Source organism: Cornus florida, unplaced genomic scaffold (assembly GCF_030987335.1).
Source record: "Cornus florida cultivar Cherokee Brave unplaced genomic scaffold, ASM3098733v1 CherokeeBrave_3.0.0_Hap2_Chr02, whole genome shotgun sequence".
Taxonomy (NCBI): domain Eukaryota; kingdom Viridiplantae; phylum Streptophyta; class Magnoliopsida; order Cornales; family Cornaceae; genus Cornus; species Cornus florida.
In genome coordinates, this window is record NW_026775572.1 from 109,886,872 (window position 1) to 109,898,593 (window position 11,722).

Below are 11,722 nucleotides of genomic sequence, written 5' to 3' on the forward strand. Positions count from 1 at the left end.
CGAACACGACACGAATTAAATGGGTTTGGGTTGACCTTAAACAGGTTCGGGTCATAAACGGGTTGACACGATTAACCCGTTTAGTTAATCGTGTCGTATTTGGGTTGAAGGGTTTAACCCGTGTAACCCATTTGTACACGTTTAACTATATATGTCATAAATAAATTTCTGTTTAAGTTCTAAAATTACTATATTAACTTGTGTCTTATAATTTAATCTTTTGTAAATTATAAACTATTTAGTAATTTAGTTAGTTAAAACTTATATATTTTTTTAATATTTATTATTTTATTGAGTATTATTAATAATTTAAATAATATATCTATAATTCTTTTGTAAATAGGTTATTAAACGTGTTACACGTGTAACCCGTTTAATAAACAGGTCGTGTTAGTGTTCAGAATTCTTGACACAATTATTAAACGAGTCGTATTCGGGTTGAATTGTTTCGTATAATACCCTTAAGTTGACACGACACGATTATAACTCGCGAACATAAATTACCACTCTTAAACTTGGTTTAGGTACCGTGGTAGTGGTAGAAAGTGAATTTGGATTAAGGCTGTACACGGGTCTTATTCCCCCTGCTTTCTTAAAATTTTAGGGCAAATCATTTTAGACCACACCCACCATACCACACATGTTAGGGCAAATCATTTCAGCCTCCTAAATCGCCTCCATCTCTATTCTCGTTCTCAACTCTGAACTTGCCCTCTCTCTGTCTCTGCAACTTCAAACTACAAAATCTACAAGATTCAGATCAGCCTCCCAAATCGCCTCCATCTCTATTCTCGTTCTTAACTCTGAACTTGCCCTCTCTCTGTCTCTGCAACTACAAACTACAAAATCTACAAGAATCAGAACCCATATCGTTATATCATTTCAGATTGTTTAAAAAATTAAAACCCATATCCTTCAGTTTCCATCGCCCGCTGATCGAGTTCGAGTTCGCCGTTCGAAAGCTTCAGCCTCAGGCCCGTTGTCTCTCAACTCTTAAGCCCTCTCTACTCTCTCATAAGGATGACGTTGAGTAACGACTTGAAGATCAGCAATCGACCAAAATTGCAGAACTCTACAGGTAAATGTTTCTCTTATATCTTTCATCTCAATATGTTGGCGAAATATTTATCTCCGTATATGGATAAGTAATTGTGATGAAAAATCAGTTAGGGATTTTGGGATTTGAAGATTTTACTAAATTAATTTGATGCAATTTATTGATTTTCTTGAAGCCCTAGGTTTAATTAGAGTTCTATTATGTTTTATGTTTGTGAATTAATTAAAAAGGATCTCAAAATTTTATCATCTCTCGTGCATTTTAATGTGAAAAGCCTTGTGAAGCTCAATCATGATCAATGAATTGGCATCTATAACTGTTGCTGTGATTTATGAAGATGTCTGATTTTCGGGGAGCTGTTTAGTTTCTGCCAAAGCATGATTCCGTTGTAGTGACCATAAAGGATTTTGGGTATTCCCACAAATTTGTTGTGTTTTGTTTTGCCATGTTAAATATGTTTTACCCTATCATGGTCGGGGAATTATGATATTTTGACTAGACTTCCACCATTTGTTGATTAGCAAACCCATTTGGGTTTTTAGCTTTAGTAACTCCTTGTATTAGAAAAAACTTTGAATAGATTAGTGTAATGACAACACTTATTGTGTCCTTGTCTTTGGTGTGGATGGTACACTGATTCACCTTTTCTGTTCTGGTATCAGTTACAGAAAGTAACAGTGATATTGCTTTAGTAAAATGACATGGTATCATTGTTCTGTTAAAAAAAAAAAAAAAAAATTCACATTCCCTGTCATTTTAATGCCAATGACAGTGTCATGTCGAAGGTCCCCCCACCTTTGTTGCACTGTGCTTTTTTCATTTTATTTATTTATTTATTTATTTTTTATTTTAAGTATTGAGACTGGAATTCGGTCTTCAAGCTCTTATCGACTTGACAGATTGCAGGGGGGAGATAACAGCTTACTTTCGCTCTTTCCCTCAAGCTAATACAAGCAAGGATGCAGACTTATGGATCCCAACAGACACAAAACACATGGTGAAGTAATCATTTCTAGTCCAGCTAATAGTTCATGTACCATAAAAGGCTACCCCTCATGTTAATGATCAAAACACATTCTCTACAATTTCTATAATCATTGTAGTTGGACTCCATAAGCCTTTTAGCTACCTTCAATCTATAAAAGGCTAGTTATTTTATATGTTTGTTGGGCAACAAAGCAATTTAGTAATAAAGCAAATATATATATAAAGGGTGATTTACACAGAGGATTTTTGCTTTGGTCTTGGTTGTTTACAGAAGAGAAGGGGTGGCCCCTTTTCATACTAGCATATATAAAGAGAAGAGAATCTTGAGATCATGCATATATGAAGCTAGATTTTACTAAAAATAAAAGTGTCTACTTTTCACCCTCACTTAAAATATAAGACTTATAAATGTTCATAATTAATCTTCAATACTATTATACTCCCCTTTAAAAAAATTGATTATGCTCCACTGTTTTTGCTGTATTTTATATCCTAAGATTGCAACAACTACTGTAATTCCTCTTGTTCTTGCAAATTTCTTTGCCATGAAGTTAAGCTTCAATAAAAATAAAAAAATAAAAAAACTTAAGCTTTTATAACTCAGATACCTGTTGAATATAAAAAGATAAAATTCATCATTCCTCTCATAATCAAATGCAAATTTCTCATACAATAACATAAGAGGGAAAACTTTATTTGTAACTTTTTTTTTTTTTTTTTTTGATTCTTCTCAATAAGTATACATTTGTGACTATAAAAAAAAAAAAAAAAATTATGCAGCAACTGTCTTAACACTTGTAAACTACGAAAATGGAAAATATCAAATAAACAATTTTTTAGCTCCTTTTGTTTTCCTTCATCTCTTTTGCACATCACCATGCTTAACTTTTCAAGAGACTTCTACTTAGCTGTTTTTTGTCATGTGAGCTGTCTTTCAATTCCTTTTTCATATGATTAGTATTTTGTAATTCTTGTTGAACATTCATGTAGGAAGAAAATAACTAATGTGACTCATTTTCCTAAAAAATATATGCTTAATACTTTTCATTTTTATTTTTTTAACACGCAATCCTTTGTGAATGATGAGGATTCTTCATCTTGTGCATCTAAAATTACAAATTTTGGACTCATGCCCATACTTTTTTGCAATTTTATCATGGCGAATCCAAGTTTCCTCATAATTTCTTTGATACCCTTTTCTGCCTTTGTCCTTGATACACCTTTGATAAATTTTGAGCCTCTTCCACTTTCTTATTTTAGTCTCATTCAAATTCAATTTATAGTCACGTAAATGCATGTCCAAATGGTGCAGACCAAACTATTACATCAGTTGAAACTACTCACAGTTTGATTGTGGAGCATTGGATTGATTAAAAAAAATAAAAATCCTTAGAACATTAAGAGTGAAATATTGAGTTGATTTCAACAACATTGTTGTCATCTTCCTGTATCATGAAATTTGCTGAATTTAATGCAGATCACTGGGAATGGCGCTCCCTGATGTCAAGTACTTTATAGAAGCTTCAGTTGCTGCCTTGCGAATATTTGATAGGATTGACCGGATTCCTAAAATCGATGGTGAAGACTAAGGTAGGTTCATGTGTGTGTTTGATCATTTGACCTGCCTAGTAATTTTGTTTCAAAAAGAATGATGAAGTTAAAGCAATATTGTTTCTTTAATTTACTTTTGATCCTATTCAGAATATAAAGTACTGATGTGAATAGATGTAACAGGTGGGTGAAAGAGGGGCTCTTTTATCAGGTGGACAAAAACAGCGGATTGCCATTGCTAGAGCTATCATTAAGAACCTTGTGATTTTACAAGGTATATCTATTATACTGTATTAAATATGTTCTTTGGAATGGAGTCCTTTCAACTCTGTTTTTCATATTATAATTTTAAAAGAACAGTCAACCAGATGAAAATTTTAACTATTTTTTGGTTTAAATTAAAATTTCATTTCAGAAAAATTAACAAATAGTTCTCAAGTTTCTCTAAAAGCTCTTAAGTTAGTACTTGTAGGGCGACCTTGTACTGAGGTTTTAATGGTCTCAGACCCCTTGCCTAGTAGAGGACTTGATGTTTTCCTTGTCAATCATGGATGAGGAATAGAGATCTATTACAACCCCATTTTTTTGTAGTTCATTGCAATGTGAAAATTGTTGTCTTGTAATTGCTTCATTTGTTTATTTTGTGTTTGACTGATATACTTAATTTGGGTTGTGTCAACTGGCAAGGCATCATGTTGACAAGCCCCTTGTTAGGAGATGTGCTACCAATTCTTGTTTCAATAATACAAGAGATAGGAAGTGAGGATTTTGATTTTGTTTGTGTTTAAAGAAAGGGTAGTAAATCTGGTGTGTGTGGGGAGGGGGGAATGGAAGGTACATATTAAGCGATTTCTTTCTTCATTCCTCATATATCTGCGACATACATTTTACTTTAGGTTTTCCACATTTATAAGAGCCTAAAAACTCAATATATATAATTTTGGCAATTTTACAATTTGGCAACTTTACAACTTGCTTTACATTCTCTTATTTCAACTATTACATTTTGTAGGTCAAAGCTAGGATTGCGGGATTGCGGTTCCCATTACATTTTTTTGTTGCCGTTATATTTTTTGTACGGCTCATGATCAAGGAGTTGCATATATGGAAGAGAGAGACTAAAACAGAACAAGAAGATATGAAGAATTTTTGTTTTATTGTGGTTAAGTAAAGATATAAGCTTGTGGATCATGTACTTCTTTGAAATTTGTATATATTTTTGTATAAAATCATGATTTGGAATTGGTTATATATATATATATATATATATATATATATATATGATGTTATTGGCCAATTGTAAGTTATTTTGTTTATGATGCTATTTTTTATTTATAGGGTTTGCTTCTTGGGTCCTTGTAAGGCTAGTAGTAGGGTAAAAAAAACAAGGCCTCATAGGGGTTGTACATTATTTTTTTTAAAAAAATAATATAACATTTTCTACCACAGTTTTGCACCGTGGTAGAAAGTGGACTTTCTACCACGGTGCGGAACCGTGGTAGAAAGCCTTCTGCTTATTACCATGACAGTTTCTATCACGATTCAAAACCGTAGTAGAAAGCATTTTCTACCATGGTAAAAAGTTGATTTTCTTGTAGGGGTAAAGTTTTAATAAAAGGTTCACTCTTTGTCTTGATGATCGGTACTAAATTTGTGTGTTAGTTTGAGGGTAATGATATGATTATTTCTTTAGTTGGCTTAGATAACAACATATTTGATACCGGTTCACTAAAAAAGGATTCTAAAGTTTTTTTTATTTGCATGATCATTATCTTGATGTGTGCAGGATAATACTTGCTTGTGTTAAGAATTTGGGAGATTGCTTGGAAAGGGTTGAAATATTGCGTACTTGAGATAGTTTTCTCCCAATACTTATTTTGTATATTGGTGCCTCTTTAGTGAGAAAGAGCTCAATGTTTGTGGGTATCATTTCTGGAAACTCTCACGAGACTTCACTCATCCATTAGGGGTAACCTAGGGATTTAAAAGGCTTGTTACATATGTTAAATGCAATCGTGCTCCCTACGAAAGTGGCGTTATCCTTTTATTGCTTTCTAGTTTATAGTTACTTAATTGTTTATTTCTTTGTTTTCCTTGTTGTTCATTGTTAGGGACTAGCAATATCTAAGTTTGGGGGTGTGATAAATGCTCAAATGTGACGCATTTTAGCACCTGAGTTAAGGTATTTTAGTCCATTCATCTATCTTACTTTCATGTCATAGATACTTATTTGTGCTTTTGCATATTTCAGGTAAATAAAGTTCAAACAGACTAAAAAGAGCCATTTAGCTCAATTTTGGAGCTAAGGAGCGAAGTTGGAAAGAAGTCAAGAAAATGCACTTGAGGAACTTCGATCGATCGAAGGGAAGTCCCGATCGATCGAAGAGGGTTAAAATCGATCAAGATGAAGGCGGTGCCAGCTCAGCAAAGTGGATAAGGCCGAAAAGATATTTTTGATGCCACGCCAACTTCGATCGATCGAAGCTAAGTGTTGGATCGATCGAGAATCTTCGATCGATCGAAATGCCTGCTGGCAGTGTTGTCTAATTCCCGAGTGCCCCAATTTCTACCTAACTTGTGCAGTTGCGAATTTCCTCCAATCACAGGCTATAATTCTGACTTGGTCCTTATTCAAAGGAGTATATAATTGATCGATTGAACATTATTGTATCATATCAAGATAGATAGATATTACCAATTATAGAAAAAAATATTCATCTCTCTAGAATTAGGGTTTTTGGAAAGAAAGTAATGATGAAGATGATGATGCTAACCTCCAAGCTAGCCCTTGAGGGTTCCATGACCACTACTATGAGTGGCTAAATCCTTCTCTTGGGGCTAGAGATATCCCCTAGGCTTACTTCTCAAACCTAGTTTTTGTGTATTTTTGGGGATTTTAATTGTAATAGATGTTTTGACCATGAATAAATATAGACCTTGTGATTTCTACTTGATTTGTATGGGTTAATGCGTTCAATTGATCATTTGGCTCTAGACATATGTCTATGTATGCTAGAATTGATGTTCATGTTTTTGTCTTTAGATTTAATGAAATTGATGCATGTCTATGTGTATTGATGTTGTTAATCTAGTGATTGTCAAGGCATGGTGCTTAATGGAACACTCTTGTGATTTATTTGATAGTTCACACTTGTTTGTTGATGGATTGTATCACATCTCTAGTTTAATTTCATGTCTCTAGCCTTGTTGTAGTGTAATTGCTTTAATTTCTTAGGTAGGTGAACAATCCATTCTTGTTTCTTGATGCTCCATACTTGTGAATGCAAAGAGTGCATGTCTCTAGATAATTGTGTGTGCATCAATTGTGGTCTTATTGGTTAGACAAATAATTATTGGCAAATAATTGAATGGATATTGGTCTTATTTGATGGGTTGTGCTATTAATTAAAATTGGCTAGACATTCTATACTTATTTGCCACCCAAGCTTAGTTTCAATTGATGTTACATACACACAAGTTACAATTTAAATTTCCCATTAATGTATAATTGCTAGTGTTTGATGAAGAGAAGCTTAGTGGTGACTCTGAGCCCCAAGACCTCTCTCCTATATCTTTTCCCTACTTTCTAAATTGTTTTTTACTTGCATTAATTTTAATTGCATTGTAGTTTAATAAATCAATCATCAAGCATCTTTGATCACTCGACCTACTAATTCGACATTAATTTCCAAGCACAAATACACCTCTTTTCCCTTGGGACGATCCCTACTCACTCTAGCTATATTTTTAGTTGGAAGTGGTAGTGACATTTTCTAAATTTAAACTTGACCACACTACACACTTTTGCGTGCAATTTGGTGCATTGGCTTGACGAGGCACACCATAGGTCGCCCCTCAAGAGTATGAATCCGAGACAACACCTTCATAACATCACTATCATCATGGAAACGAACCAAGAAAAAACCATCCTTAAGATAAATCAACATGAAGTTCTTGGACCATTTCTTCTCAACAAAGGATTTGAAATAGTGATAGTAAGGCTTCTTGCCCATCACATAGCCGACAACAGAGGAGGACCAGTATTTGATTTCATCAGTAACATCTTCTTCTAAAATATAAATTTTCTTCCCACGTACATTACTGTGGAACTGTAGATTCTGAAAATTAGATGCGGTTTCAGTGAAGAAACGGCACCAAAAGGTGGAAGGAAGTGCAGTCCGGCTTGTAGAACCCGCCGGCGGGGAAGGGGAGGAGGCAAGACCCTCCTCCATCATGTTGAACTCCTTCCCAGCCACCTGTATTGCAAGTAAACCCTAGAACACCTAAATCGCCTGTTTTAAGAGAAAAAGGGTAAAATTGTAATTCGTCTACAACTCACTATTTTATCCACCCGTGGAAGAGCCGAGTTTTGACTACTGGGGATTTGTTAAGTATTTATCCGCATGAATTAATAATTTTGATTTTTCTGGTGTATCGTGTCGTGGGCTTTATTGAATCATATATTCCCGACATTTGGTAGTAACTTTTTGCTTTCTTACACCAAAAAAATAAAAATAAAAATTGATTAGTCAATCCACATGTATTTTCTTATTTATTAAGACGTCGATTCAATTACATTGCAGATTGCATCATTCATATTTCTTAGTTTAGCCTGTGCCTACCTATATAATGAGTGGTTTAGAGTCATTCTAGATGCATTTTTTGTTCACTAATTTTGTTTTTTCTTTCCCAACAGGTCAATGTAACTAACACATCTTTGGCATGAACAAACCTTGTAATTACCTACAAATCAAGCTAGCAAGGCCTCCTTGCATGGTTGCATTTGCTCTCTCTCTCTCTCTCTCTCACTCATACACACACGCGCACACATGAACGGTTCTGTGTATACGTTCTTAACTGGCGTCCTGTTGATGATACTTCTCATGACCACTGGTTCTCTCCCTTCATTCATTAATTAATTTACTTTTCAATTGAAAGTAGCACTGAACTCAATTGACAAACATGCATGCTATGCACTTTGGCCTAACATATAACTTTATTACTTTAAAATTTTTGCATTCAATTTTGGATATTATCAATCATATATAGTGCCATATATACATATTGGATTAATCTAATAAACATGATATGAATCATGTGAATAAATCAATAAAATGTTGTTAAAATATTTTTATTTAAATTTTATTTTGTTTTTTTTCTAATTTTTTGACAGAGATGGGTCTCATGGCTAGCGGTAAAAGAATGTGTAAATATCCGAGCCGGCGATATAAGGGAGTATGTTTGAATAGCGACTGCAATTCTGTTTGCAAGAAAGAGGGCTTTGTTAGTGGCCATTGCAAGGCTTCCCGCAACCGCTGCATGTGCAACAATCAATGTCGTTGAAGTATATGTATATATATAGAAACTTGAGACATTAATTCTATTAAATAATATTACATACACTTCATCTATATTTGTGGCTTTTCTTTTGCTATCTAGGTAGGCTTTTCTCTAGCTATCCAACTAATTCAGAATTTATTTTAAATGATCTAAGGTTGGTGGATTTTATTTTATATCTTTTCTTGCATGTTGTGTTAAGAAAATTTTACTTGCTTATCAGAAACAACAATGAACTTTGTGTAAATTTTACTTGCTAGCCAAAATGTGTTCTATCAAATTATATTCCAGAAAAGTTTTTGATTCCCTTGATTGGGATTTCATCCTTGACATTCTCAAGGCCGCCCTGAGATTGAAAAATCTTAAGAGGCCGAACTTTAAATGTGAGGCCCTTGGGTCAATTCTTCTTCTCTCTCTTTTTTTTTTTTTTTTTTTTTTTCATGCCCAGATTAAAATTTTGTTGTAGACATAATTGTCAAAAAAATAAATAATAATAGAAGTTATATAAATAAAAAAATATATATTTTGCTGAAATAAAATATATATTACCTCAATACAATTTAATGAATTGATCCAGGTTGCAAAAATAAAATATGGATATTACCTCAATGCAATGATTTGTTTTTCTAATTGATTTGTTCTTAAGACTTCAAGTAAAAGATTGCCGGATTGGAATATCGGTATTACAACAAATCCATTTGTCAAACAATAATTCTATAAAAACTTCCAAATTTATGCATTCTAATATATGAAATAATAATTTTATTAAAAAAAATAGATAATATGTGAGAGAATTACTCCACTTACTAAAAAAAATTGCTAACATATAAATAATTTTTTTATTATCCAACGGGAAACAAATATACGAGGTTGTGTGCCTACTTTAAAGAAAAAGGCATAAAGAGAAAAGAAAAAGCAAAAGGCATAAGATGATCATATGTTTCATATTAAACTTTGTTAATGAGATATTAAGATGGGCTAATATTTGAGGCCTTTTCAAGTTTTGAGTCCGTTGTCTTAATTTTTATTTATTTATTTATTTTTTATTTATTTTTTATTTATTATTATTATTTTTTAAGCCCATCATCAATGGGCTTGCAAAATTTGAGGCCCTAAGCGACCACCTTAGTCGCCTTGGGTCAGGACCGGCCCGGGACATTCTCGATATCTACTCAAAATTTCACTCACCAAACGGTCAATGGATATAAGCCTACCTCACTTTCTGATTGTTCTCCATTTCAACTAATGTCCGTTGAATTAATAGGATACATTAATTCAAGGTACTAAAGGTTTGAGGCACGGTGACTACTTTTCACCATTTCTTTTTATGATCGATCTCAACGGATGTCCAACTATGTAGGGAAACCAACTTAAAAAAAAAAAAAAAAAAAAAAACAAATATTTCATTCTTGATTTACTCCAATTTGAACTTGCATGGTTTTGTGATTGGAATTGTGCATGTATTGATTGTTGTTGTAAATGTTGGAATGAAGTTGATTATAAGAGTATGAAATTCTAGCTACCATTTTGCCATGATGTTACCATGACTATTTCATTCACTCAATTTAATTAATACCTTTTCAAAATGTTTAATGTCATAAGTTGCATCATGGAAATATATATAGTGGTAGCTAGAAAATGCCAATGGAAACATTTTTCTAAAACCGAAAACAAAAAAAAAAAAAAATTAGAAATGTTTCCATTGGCATTTTCTATCTACCACTATATTTCCATGATGCAACTTAGATGGGGACATTTTCTCTCAACTCTTGCTTGCTTATGTTTCAAAATTTAATCCATCTCACTTTTGCTATTCAAAATTGGAAATGTTAGGTGGGGCACTTTGTTATTAACTACCCGTTGGTTACCGGTGTGAAATTAAATTATTGAACGTTGCTATTGGGTCTAGAGGTTGGAGTCAATCTCTCTCTCTCTCTCTCTAGATATATATATATATATATATATATATATATATATATAGATACATATATATGTTGGGCTTTTCAACTTTCACAGTTTATTTTGAACGAGACATTGGAAGGAGTAGATACATAAAAGCCTTTTGTAGCTTTTCATACCATAAACAATTCAAAAGTGAAAAACATATATTGTGAAAAAAGAAACACTCAAATGAGAAATCAGTATGTTGATCTAACAACAAGGACACAAAGTTGAAAGAACATACCCATTTGTAATCAAATTAAGAACAAAAGCAATAGTGAAAAAAGGGCATCAAATTTAGAAAAATGATTCTTAAATCAATTACTCTAACCTATTTGTGTTTTATCTCTTTGATATAAGAATAAGATCCCATTTGAGTTTATCAACTGCATTAAAGGCATATAAACTCATTGGGCTAGATAAATAGATCAGAGTATTCGGTCTAAATATATGATCGATGAAAATAAGGTGGGAGGAGCTAATTCCCAAATCAAAAAGACACCTCACACCTTTTTGTTTATCAAAGGACATATAAGTTGTTGTATATTAATGTATTTCAAAATACGTATATATTTTTTCATATACACGTCAGTCTATTATTATGCAATTACATATATTAACTTACCCTAATATCTACAACAAAACAATAACATCTCATCATAATATCCTGTCAAAACAATAAGGTCTCATCATAATATCCTACCACTGTTGATATTGTGCAATTATATCCTGTAACATGTAGATATCTGATATAATATCTGGTTATAGATACATTCATGATTTTCAATTTCACTGACCAAAGGACCATATTAAAGCTATTCAACTTCCACTGCATTACGAGTGTACGTT

General features: G+C 32.9%; 1 long non-coding RNA gene across 3 annotated transcripts; it reads left to right on the forward strand.

The window, feature by feature from the left end:
* The first annotated feature begins 608 nt into the window (after positions 1 to 608).
* Positions 609 to 6,549, forward strand: LOC132295546 (uncharacterized). Of its 3 annotated transcripts, XR_009478525.1 has the most exons (6): positions 609 to 1,078; positions 1,957 to 2,054; positions 3,522 to 3,634; positions 3,779 to 3,869; positions 4,608 to 5,777; positions 5,847 to 6,549. It is a non-coding gene; the product is annotated as an uncharacterized LOC132295546 (long non-coding RNA). The 3 variants fall into 3 exon arrangements; XR_009478527.1 differs by lacking the exon at positions 5,847 to 6,549 and having other exon boundaries at positions 1,957 to 2,059; positions 4,608 to 5,009; XR_009478526.1 differs by lacking the exon at positions 5,847 to 6,549 and having other exon boundaries at positions 1,964 to 2,054; positions 4,608 to 5,009.
* Positions 6,550 to 11,722: the final 5,173 nt, after the last annotated feature.